This window comes from Mycteria americana, chromosome 2, assembly GCF_035582795.1.
Source record: "Mycteria americana isolate JAX WOST 10 ecotype Jacksonville Zoo and Gardens chromosome 2, USCA_MyAme_1.0, whole genome shotgun sequence".
Classification (NCBI taxonomy): Eukaryota; Metazoa; Chordata; class Aves; order Ciconiiformes; family Ciconiidae; genus Mycteria; species Mycteria americana.
The window spans coordinates 41479179-41491891 of NC_134366.1; positions in this window are offsets into that span (position 1 = coordinate 41479179).

Here is a 12713-nt window from a genome sequence, read left to right on the forward strand (position 1 = left end):
AAACCTAAGCCCATCTCCCTCAGTATCTGCAAATAGTGAAAATAGTCAAATCCTATTAAGAAAAATGCATAACTGCCAAGTTTGTTAAGATGAAACCATAGGCAAAATCAGTTTTATCCTTTCCAAGATGAGCATAAAAGTTATTTCATTATTCCCAGACCAACCACTGACCTCCTCTGTACTTCATAAATTTCTCTTCCCAGGGCCCCTGTATTTCTCCTACCATGCACAGTCAGTGGCAGCAATGACAAGAAACAGCAATTTCCTGCTTCAAAAACACAAAGAAATGCCACAGATCTGATCCTTTTGTTTAGAGAAACTGGCTGATGAAAAGAGAATTTTATTTCATATATACCTTGATACCAGAAGTCTCCCAGACTTTGGAAATCTCTCAAAGAACCAAGTTAATGAAGGTTAAGAGTTGAAATACTCATTTCAATCAAAACTCAGAACCACTAAAGTTGTGCAAGAGGAGAAGCAGTACCTTCCTCTTTCAAGTTGTTTTAATGTTTAAGACTTAGTATATAAACTTACACTTATATCTTGATGGTATGTTTTAAATCTTTGCGTTTGTGTACAAGAGATTAACACTTGAATTTATTCTCTTTCCACAGCTCTTCAGGAACGTGTTAATTTTTGCCACGGTAAATTCAACAGTCTTATACACAAGCAAGAAACAGCCCAGTACAACAGAGGCAAGGTAGAAAAAAGAATAGTAAAGATCTTAAATGATACTGAATTGTACAAATGATGTGTTACAACAGTAAATGGCTAGTAATTATCTAACCATAGGATAAAATGTCAACAGAATTAATCTCACATGGAATAAATGCTTCCACTAACTGGCTTATGAGAAGCATTGAAAAGAAACATATTTCCTCAGTTTTCTGATTTTCTTATCCTAGATGTTGTGTTATCAACCTCACATATTCAAAATACTCCGATAGGATCCATAGAAGTTACAGTTTCAGAGAGCTATTTAATTTCATTCTTTTTTTACTTGCCTTTGACCTATTACAGTTGATATGCCAAAAAATATAAGGGCCAGAGTAGTGCAAAAGAGTTACTTAACATAGTCGTAAATCACAACTGTAGTAACCACTGCACTAAGGACACCCAAGCATCATAAGCATCACAAAGAAAATGCTCAGAAACAGGAAAAACCAGAGTTTGCACAGATGAATCCTGGGGCCTTACAAAACAATAGTGGCAGTACTAAGTAAATAAAAAAGTGGCAGAAGATTTATCAGGGAAATATGCAAAGATAAAGAAGGATTTTTTTAAATTAAAAACTCACAAGCCTTCACATTTAATAGTCCACACATCCTAAGGATTTAGGACACTCAGCACAAATTTCCAAATGTGTAAGAGGTCATCTTATCTGCACTTAAATTTCGTATTTCATATATAATGGGTGATAGCATATGTATATATTCACCCTGTCCTGGCCTACATGGTAACTATTCTCATTCCTTATTTTTAGGACATTCTAACTCTGATCTCTTTGTGCAATTAAATGGACTACTTCTTCCTTTGCTTGCCCTAATAAAACACAAGATAACTGCGTAGTCACTTCAAATCCACATACTTGGAGAATTTTTTCTTCATGAGGCACCTTAAAGATTTTGCTTCTTGCTCTAAAAATCTAAGCAAAAAGAAGGAAAAACAGGTGTTAACCACCCTATGTACAAACAATCAAATCCCACGCACCAGTTTCTTTTTGATTCTGCAGTCAGACACAATGCAAAAACAGCAACACCATGAGACAAACTGGAACCACAAGTCTCAATAGGTGGCAACTTTACAGACTAATTATGCCTTCTTAAAGGCCAACATTGTCAATCATTTACTTCCTGAGTTTCCTTCCACAATATTGTAACTTAACACATATATCGAGTGCTGCTGGATTTTTTCCCATCCCTACACAGCACTGACAAACAGAATTACAGCTCACATTCTTACTAGGAAGATTTCAACATTATTTCAGTAACCACACAAATGGCTGTTAAACAGATTTTTTAAAGCCTGTAGTATCTGAAAAATATATGGGTTTCTTGTATTAGACTTGCTTATAGCAAAGGAAAGGAAAATTATAACCACACAAATAAAAATATTTTTCTTCTCACTCACATCAGTCTGAAATTGTTTTCCAAAAGCAAATGGCAAAGTCCTCTTCTGCACCTTTGCTTGCAATGAAATCTAATAGATGTGGGGGAAAAAAAACCCAACACACACATTCTCTGAATGCTGCACTGTCTCATAATAGCATTTTAAAATGTTACTGGGTCATGCTTGTCAAGCAGCTACTGTGGGTTTAAAAAACTGTGACCACCCGCTTATTTTTCCCTATAGAAAATTACCAGTTTGCACTACAGATTGTGCCACAGAATCTCTGACGAATGTATATACACAGTGTACTAATAGCTACCGGCACTTCTACCATATCAAAGGCAAGGCAAATCTTCCTTATTTACCACCTCTCTAACAGGCAAAGCTTTTTTAAAAAAGAAAATTGCTGGTTAGTCTTTTGTAAAACATTATACTTTTTTTCATATCCTTAATAATCTCTCTTAGGACTAAATTATCTTAATAAATAGCAGCAATATGATAAGTATAGAGCATCCAATACTTGGGAAGCTGCCTATTTCTGATGCAAACCAGTATGTAAACATAAGTATTCTTTGAACTGTTGGTAAGAACAGAGTCTTTCAGCAACCAGCTGTTATCAAAAGCTTGTGTCTATATAGCTACTTACCAGCAAAAAAAATAAAACAGGAGAATTGTAAAAACTCTCAGGGACATTTGACAATATCCTCACTAGAGCCATAGCACACACTCTTTTGAAGCATTGGTCACCCTTCAATTCAATAAGAAAACTGTATTGGAAAATAAACGGCATCCTATGGAGCTTAGTTTAGCAATTATTCACATCGCGGTAGAAACTGGAGTGCCTAAAAGAGTTCAGGGGTCTGTTGTATTCACCACAGTATATGGGGATAATACGAAGTTCACAGAGCTTTCAGCCTAACAAAGCAAAGAGTAGCACAAAAAAAAGAGAAAAAGGAGCATGAAAAATTTATCAAAGGTCCTACAACGGCTTGTGGGGAAGGCAGAAGCGGAGGACCTGGCTGCCTGGGCACGGACCCCTCTGCCCAGCCCGGTGGCACCAGGCAGGAGTGGTCTCCCTGCCTGCCCTGCATGCAGCTGGAGCAGGGAACAGAGCCCTAGGAAAGCAGAAAGTGTTTCCAAGCCCTACCACCGAAGGATTCCCAGCACTATGCTTTGTACAAAAATAGGTTACCTACAAACAAGACGTATGGGAGACTTGTCTGTGGTCTGAGCTATATAGCACAGTGCTATATATGTGAGAGTGCTTGTGAAGTTTGAGAGCAGGTGCTTGAATTATGCCAGCCAGTTTGATAATTAATTATCCTTTTCATGTGTGCAAGATGGAAAAAAAGGTAGCCTCTGAAGGACTTGCGTAAGCTTTGTATTGCACCTGTAAGCCCAGGCTAGCAAGAGCTGCAGAGCAGCCCTTTTCCTTAACCTGCTATCAGACATAAAACTCACATCTGGACAATACCTGTGCATTTTAGTGCCTGTGAGGATAAACTTTGCCTCAGCCAGGTATTTTCAGAGGCAAGAAGGCAGGCAATGTGTCCTAGCAATACACAGTACATCTGCTGACTCTGCATATACAGCTGCCCAAGCCTCACTGCTGCTACAGTCAGCCTGCCAAGCAAAGGCAGTCAAGTCCTTGAGAGACATTTTACATTCTGAGCTTTCACTTCTTCTACACCTTTTCCCCCAATTATTCTGCAAGCAGGAGTAGAAAGATCCCAGGCCCTATCTGAAACCAGAAACAAACTATAGCTTGGGAAACACTGTAATCAAAATTAAACAAACTGGGAAAAAAGGAAAGCATTTTTCCAAAATCGCTTCTGAGCATAACCTTCGTATGAGTTAATATACAGTGAGGCACCCACCTGGGTAAGGAAAAAGCTGGTAGCTTTGGGAATGGGAACAGGCTCCCCCCAGATCAGCAGCAATAAGGTCCTTTACAGTTATTTACAGCCAACTTTCATGTTTACAATTTGAATAAAGTCAATATTGTTAACAGAGTTTGATAATTCACTGTTTATCTATTTAGCCAGATGATGCTGAATAGGCTAACATAGTCAATTTCTTGTGTGAATGAATGATGTTAATACTGCAGCCTGTCTCTAAAAACGTTGTCCTCTTTCTAGGAATAGGGAGTCTAGATACTTTGTTATATTTTTGATTTGAGGAAGAGCAAAGCCTCCTTTGTGTTCATACCCTTGAGCAACTTAGGTTCAACTCATTTCAGACTGTCATATACATGTCCTTTCAGACTTTTATTTTCCATTTAATTTAAACTCTCTGCATGTGGTCAGTTGGTCCAAGGTTACCTTCTGCAATGCCCCTGCTAAAAGTCTAAAATAGACCTGATACAGGACCTTCCTCTTGTTCTTTCAGAGACCATTTGGTGATTAAATCTGCCAGCTGTCATCTCTCCGGCATGTTTTTTGCCTACCACTGTTAGTGGCATTTGTTCTCCAAACTATATTTGGGAAATGAAAGTTTCCCACAATGAAACAGTTCCCAGTTCTCTCTCTTTCTCACTAATAACGGCACTGAACTTTCCAGCCATATCCAACTCTAGCCTGAGACTTTATGACAAGTTCCAAGTATTTCTAGGGTCCCTTGCCAGCTCTAAGCTGAGTTCTGAAGAGTAGAAGAGTGTTTAATTTTTTTTGCAGTCGTAAATGTCAGTGGCAGAAACCAATCTTTTTTTCCTTAACTACAGTTTTATTGTAGTTCTCCAGCCTGGCTATGACTTTAATCCAGCCTGAACTTTCATGAGTGAACTCTTAATTCTTAATATTGGTGTGAATCCATTTTCATTTTCTACTTTCCTGCTATTGTTTGGTTTAAACCAGAATGTGGTGACTTAGAAATAACCTTTTTCCTGTCTGCAGGGACACCTTTTCTGATCCTGAGCTTGTTTTGTTTTATCTTGTGTAAATTCAGTCATGTGAGTAACATCAGCATAAAATAAATGGCTTAAGTGCAAGCGAAAAGAATTTAATTGTCCTATTCAGAACTTCAGCCAAATATTAAAGGTGCTGATCCACACAGAGTGTAAATATATTATTTTCAAATTGGTGCCAAGCAAACACTAGTTTTATCATTCATTGTATGTATGTTAAGTGTCTGTTACAGACTTAATTTATGACACAGGTGCAAGGTAGCCTGGAACAATCTGCTTTGCAAATAACGACTACGAAAAAGCCGTGCATTTCTGTTTGTTATTGTTCTTATTAATAAATAAACAAGCCCTCAGAACAGTGGAAAGCAGAACAAAGTAGCACACGATGATTCATTGCCGGCTGCAAAACTTGTAACAAGAAAAACTTGTAAAACAACCAAAGCCAGAGACTAACTGCAAGGGAGGGGAAGGAATCACCACCACCCAGGAAGAGGATTGCAAAAGCCTGCTAACTATAAGGCTCAACAGCAATCTGTAGGCATTACCCTGAAGTTGGGATGGATACAAGATGAACCTCAGGATTTTAGGGACTCGTCCTTAGGGACGAATTCTTCTCCTTTAGCTTTGGTAACAAAAATCAAGCAGACAAAAACTCCAACATCCTTGTTTTCAGCTAATGACCCTCAGGAAAGCAATGACAGAAAAACAGGACCTGCCTTAGGTTGTCTAGTGGTTTAGGGTACATCAGAATGCAATTACTCAGAAAGGCTTCTCCCCCCCCCCAGGTCACAGTTTTCTTGATCTTGGGTCACAGTTTTGTTTTTCTGCACAAGTTCTGCCATATAAATATCACCGCCACAGTGTAAATGACCTAAATGTGAGACAGAATGCTTTTATGGACATCCATAACAATTACTCTTCTATTTTCACTTGAATTATGCTACTGCCTAGTAGTGGTTACCATAAAAAAAAAAAAATATTTCTGGTGTTTAGCTTCCATTTCATGTCAGGAAAACCCTATTTATAACCTATTTTTTGTACTTTTTTTCTTTCTTATTTGTGTTTAGTATCTTCAAATATCTGTAAGGCATTTATTCCCCTTGAACAGGCAGGAAGTCCACATACTAAATCTATTTTAAAGCACTTTTTAGAAATCTTCATAGGAACCATTTGCTCCTGTGAAAAGCCCAATTCGCCTTAGTAAGAATGCCTGCCACAAAACAGCACAAGAATGAGAGAGATCTGCAGGCCACTTGGAGCTCCTCAGGGAGAATCCATGCCTATTAGATTATTGTCAAGCTTAATTTGCATTCCAGTTTGTTAGCTTACATTTTCCTAAAAGCAGTTTTGTGGGTTTCCTACCTTTTGTCCTAAATCCTGGGTTATTCTGTTACATACCTTTAGTACATTTGTCTCCTTCATAGTAGTTGTTGCCTATAAGAAAAAAAGTTGCTTAACTGTACATTCTCCAGCTCACCAAAGAGGGCACCTCGCTATCCATCAGCAGGCTTTATGGTTTCCATAATAAAGCTAACATAACCTCTGCTTCGGATAATGAGAAAATTGATACCTTTCTTCTGCTTTCTACTTGTAATTCTTTAGCATGCAAGGCTGAACTAGCGTTGACATTGATGTGCCTCAAAAGCAGTCATATGCAACTTTCAGAAACACTAGAATTAGATTTCCGCTCAAACTGGTGGGCTAAAAGTTGTTGTTGTGGTTTAGCTCCAGTCGGCAATGAAGCACCACCCAGCCGCTTGCTCACCCTCCCCCCGCAGTGGGATGGGGGAGAGAACTGGAAGAGCAAAGGTAAGAAAACTTGTGGGTTGAGATAAGAACAGTTTAATACTTGGAACAAAAAAATAGTAATAATAATAAATTGTAATGAGAAGGAAAACAACAAGAGAGCGAGAGAGGAACAAAACCCAGGAAAAAAACAAGTGATACAACTGCTCACCACCCACTGACTGATGCCCAGCCAGTCCCTGAGCAGTGATTGCTGCCCCCCGGCCAACTCCCCCCAGTTTATATACTGAGCATGATGTCATATGGTATGGAATAGCCCTTTGGCCAGTTTGGGTCAACTATCTTGGCTGCGCCCCCTCCCAGTTTCTTGTGCCCCTGGCAGAGCATGGGAAGCTGAAAAGTCCTTGCCTAGTGTAAACATTACTGAGCAACAACTAAAATACCAGTGTGTTATCAACATTATTCTCATACTAAAATTCAAAACACAGCACTATACCAGCTACTAGAAAGAAAATGAAATCTATCCCAGCCAAAAGCAGGACAGTTGTGCACTAACAACTTAAAGACAGATACAGCAATTTATTTTATACACTCATAAAACGTGAAGTTCTGACAAACTCAGATGCTACAGAAGCACGCTGAGTACAGCTCACTGGGAATTTTCAGATGAAACAGACTGAACTGGAAAATTTGTAATTATTGAACCTGAAATGCTTTCTAAAAATATCTAAGTTGCCATTGATGTTTAACAAAATATAGACAGTTCCCAGACAATTAACCTAATAGTGTTTGGGCTTTCCAAGTTTGCTTTTCCAGGGCAGCCCCTGCTGTACAGCATACCAAAGGTTTTCACCTTTGCGATACCAAACCGTGGGGGCACTGGAAATTTGGACCATGTATACCAAGGAACCCTAAACTGTAATTCCTAATCTCAAGGACTCTGAGAACTCAGCTTTAAAGTTTCAGAAACTATGTCATATGCACAGTAGTAAATACTTTCATTTCAAATAACTAAACAAGAAAAAGGTTTCAAAAAAGCTGCTGTTTGCTTCAGATACAGCTCAAACACCAGCTCCCCAGGTTTCCCATAGAACAGAAATTCCAGCTTTGGACCAATCTAGCTCAGATATCTCAATAATGTGTACTTTACTGATACTACCTCAATAAATGCATGGGTCCTTCTTCGTTATGCCTTTTCTATCCAAACATTTCAAAAATTATTTGAAGCTGTTATTTTTCCATTAGTAACCACTATAGAATGACTGCAAAATACTTGCCATCCTTGCCTGATCTATTGTGAAAAGACCATTTTCTTTCTGCAAGTGCTTTCAATTAGCTGGGTTTTCGAAGGTCAAGGAAGGATGTGTTCACTCTGCGAGGGAAGCCAGCCTGCGCACCATAGATACCACTTTCCTATTATCTTCTGGTCCAAGCGGGAGCATACATTTTTCATCTTTTACAGGAGTCATAACCAGCTCACTCTATAAGCAGCAACTTTTTGAGGAGACCTGAAAAGTTATATTAACCCATTGTCTATGGAGAGACATGTTTATACCCGTTAGCTCCAAATATAATACTTCACTCAGACAACTGCCAATTAAGGCCTTATAATATGTAACTAATCTCTTTTTCCTCTACACATACAGTCAACATGCTGCCAGAATACTTTTTCACATGATTCTCAAAAACTGTTTTCAGATAGATTTCTAATACTTTGGGTGTTATTAACAATTTCATATTTTCTTTCTTTTGATAATTCCTTGCCCTTCACTTCTGAAGTAATGTGTTGTAGGGACAGGAATACAAATTTCCAATCTGCAGGTAGTTTTCTGCTTGTCTATTTATACAATACTTTTGTCATCAGGTGCAGTTCCCTGAGAAGCCTGAACTGTCACAGCAGAGTATTTGATTAGCTAAGGAAAGAATCAGATTCCACCCTAGGCAGACCCATAACAACAATAATAAACAACTTCACCCCTCTCACCTTTGTCCCTGAACTCTCTACGGAAGCATTAAGCATCAAATGGAGAGAGCAATCACCTGAATAGCTAATAAATGTCATTAGAACTGGAAACTAAAATTTCCTGAGGTGCTCTCCACTTCAGGTAAAATCACTGAGTTACAGTTTCCAGCAAAAGTGACAGGACTTCTAAGACTCCAGTGCTGTATCAAACATATAGCTGTGCTGTTAAGACAAGTTTCTTGCTGTTTCAACAGTTCCTTTCCACTCATTTTAAAATCAAGTACTAAAAGCTTGAAAGCAAAACACTGCACATCTACCCACAAGATAATTATTTTCAGACTTCCAGTTCAGCAAAAATTTCAAAACTAATTTGTTCTTGTTCAAAATTAGATAGTCCCCACCCCAGCATTTACATTATCAGGGAACTGAAAAAGCATTTATTTATTTTTGCCTTCTACGTACTTCTGCAGCTGATGATAACCAAAATATATTTAAACTACACATAATTCAAGATTAGACTAAAATCTGCTTCTGGAAAGTTGAGCCAACCTAAGGGGGGGGGGGGGGGAGGGGGGGGGAGAGAGATAATTCAAAGAGAAATCAAAACAGGCTGCCCAGCTGGAGCTGAAATCCTTTCCTACTTTCTTCTTATTCTCCTACCTATTTTCTGTCTACTCCATTCCACACCACACTCCGTTTCACAAGTGAAGGAAACTACCAGCCCCCAAATTAAGTTTCCTTAAGCAATTCCATTAATAACTGGATCAACTTCCATCAAATTATCTCTACTCAGACTTGATGGCTCCTTTCCTCACACAGCAGGTTTTGTCATTGGGATCTGAATACACCTGTATCCAGGATGTAAAGGACTTCATAGCCTGGGTGATCTTTGGCTACCATTTTAATTTGCTTCCTAGCCTTGATAATCCTTCAAAAGAAGAGCCACGGAAGCAGGTAGGAAGCACCAGCAATAAGCCTCTGGGAAGGGAGACACCTCTACTCCAAGAGGAGAGAAGCAAGGAAAACCAGGTGAGAAGCAATAACACAAAAATTCATGAGAGCGCTTTATGTGTGTTAAAAAATAAGGGCAGCAGAGCTGGTAATTGCAGGGAATGGCAAGAAGCAGGCAGAAGCCCTGAAACAGGAATGGCCACAGCAAAATATTCTGCTGGGGAATTATGAAAGGTTTTGACAGTTAAAAAGTCTCCAAGATTTTTGACAGCAGCACAGGACTTGACAGCAAGGCACAAATGAACTGCATGCATGCATAGTCTGTGACAATCCATACCTCCAAAAGCTTCCTTTTTAATAGAGAGGGTACATAAATTGCCAAAGCAGCAGCAGCACAGCCAGGAGAAATGACTTGCTGGTGATAGTTACCCTGGAGTGAAGCCAGAAACAGGCATGAGGTCTCCTGAGTCATGGGCCAGCTCCCCTCCAACAGCTCAAACTGACTCTCAAACTTTGCTAAGCACTTAACACACCAGCTTGGTCTCACCCCACCTTGGTACCAGCGTACACCATGCGTTTTGTTGAGCAACTGGCTGGCCACCAACACCCACAGCCCAGCCCCCTGCTAGTTTGCACAAGCTGTTCAATTGCTCAAGAATTACATGATCCAGCCGAAAAGTGCACCAGCCCCCAGCACTGAGTTCCAGGAGACACTCAAGGTGGAGGCTGTGACCTTGTTATCTTACTCAATTACAGTAAGGGATGGATGCAATATCTTTCTGCTGCTCTCCAGGCAATTTGCACATTTCCTGAAGGCAATTTTGAATCCTAGTAACACCCAATCCCTGCCATAGAACAAGTGACAAAGCAAAATAAAAAAAGGCAAAAGCAGTCAAACAGCAAAAGCCCGTGCCTAGAAAGACAATAATGTTATGAGTGTCTCTATCAATATATGGATAATAGGAAAAAAGTTGGAGAGCTACACAGTGATAAGAAACCTTGAAATAAAACAAGGATATTTAACAAGGTCCAATGTATCTAGACATTGCGATTATTTTTTCTAATACCACAAAATTGGTAAGATGACAGCATCCTCTTTCATGGAGTATATGGTTTTGATGAAGGGGGATAGGAAAAGCATATGCAGAAACTTACATGAGTACTAGCTGCAGTGCAAAAACTGGTGACATCACGTTTGCAGTGTAACCTCAAACTTCTTTTTTTTTTTTTTTTTTTTTTTTGGAAAATGAAGACTGAGTTCATTAAAGTTACAAAGCCACCACCGAAGACTCTTTTTCAGCCTGACACAAAGATTTTGCACAGTGTTACATTCAGGTAGCACTTTATGGCCTCTCTTTGACACTGCAGAAGAAAACTTGCACACATTTCATAGTCCAGAAGAGGATTTACACATCCTGACACAAATTTCCAGCCTCTGCTCCTCTCCTGGCTGCTGTTAGCATTCTGCCCTCTTCACAGCCCCCAGTCCTCCGATCCCTAGAGACCATCATGCACTGCCTTACACGAGTCATCCGCAGTCTAAACTGTGTCCATGTGATCTTTATTTACACAACTGAACACTCATTTTCACAAGAAACCCTTGCTTCTTTTGTGCTAAAGGGATGATGCTGAGGTTCAAGGAAGTTGTCCATTTCTGTCATGTCCCTTGAGAGGCTTATAAACTTCAACAAAATAACAAAAATAATAACTATGTCTTCTCCATCACCTTTCCTCCCTTTAGTACTCTCCCTGTTGCCACTCACTTACTACAGTTTTATTATATTTTTATATTTCCATATTTCATGATAAATTTATCACATCCAAATACCATCCAATTTTTGTTAATAGCGGATGCTACACCAACAGGAATAATTCAGGTCCAAAAACACTTCTAGCTCACTCATGAATCCCTAGCAAGTGACTTGTAATAGCAGTTTGTAATAACACTGTGTATTGCAGCATTTTTGAGTGGTTTTCAAAAGGACTTTATCTATTTTACCCCCCTTTTTCATCTCTCACTTTCATAGGAAATCCTGGATAGGAAGATTCTCATTTAAGTGTCTGCCACTTCTCTTAAGCTCCCTAAAGAACAAAGCAATTACTGCATATGCCGCTGACAATTTTACTTACCTTTAATCTGCTCCTGAAGATCAACTTCCAGTTATCAAGAGAACCACCACATAAAATCACTACATGGACCATAAACGCCAGTAGATGGCATCCACCAGTAGATGGAGCATCATGGCATAATGAGGAGCATCCATAAAACATATCCAAGCTAGTTAGTGTCTGAATGAAAAAAAGCCCTTACACAGAGTCGTGATGTCCTTTTCCCCTTTTGCTGCCTTGTGTAATTATTCAGAGAAACTCAGATACTGAGATATTAGAACCAGGTAAGAAACTTGGGCCTGCATACATAAAGAGATTAGTGTATGGTGACACCTGAGAAATAGAAATCAGGCAGTTGAATCCAGTACCTATATACAGTATACAATGAACAGCAAAATGTTTTGCAATAGGCTAAGGATGCAGTGGAAACAAGACCATATCTTGTTTGTGTACAGATCATATCTTTAGTAGGCTACTGAATGCAGTTTAAAACAATGTGATCTATATTTTATATTTGGAGCCTTTCCAGATCTCTGAGGCTGAAGCTTATCTCCTGCTGACTAATGAAAATGTTGTCATGCTTCCAGAGAAGCAGGGGCAGGCTTGGACGCAGGCCACTAAGTGGTATGCATAGTTTGGTACCCTTTGAAAGGATGGAGACCTTCATTTGTTCTGAAAGGTAAATACATTCTGCCTTCATAATAAGCCCAACCCCATTATAGTAAGGCTGACTGCGGCAGACTTGCATGAAGAGTGGTATTAAGAGAGCAGCAAACCAGACTGCTGAGCCACCTCAAATAGCAAGACTCACAGGGCCTCTGGAGGTCTGAAGAGCTGCCCAAAAGGCTTGTTCGCTGTTCTGAGACAAGTCATTATGACCACATTCTAAGCGTGCCATGTGCAACACTGCATTCAAAATACAGCTTTAGATAC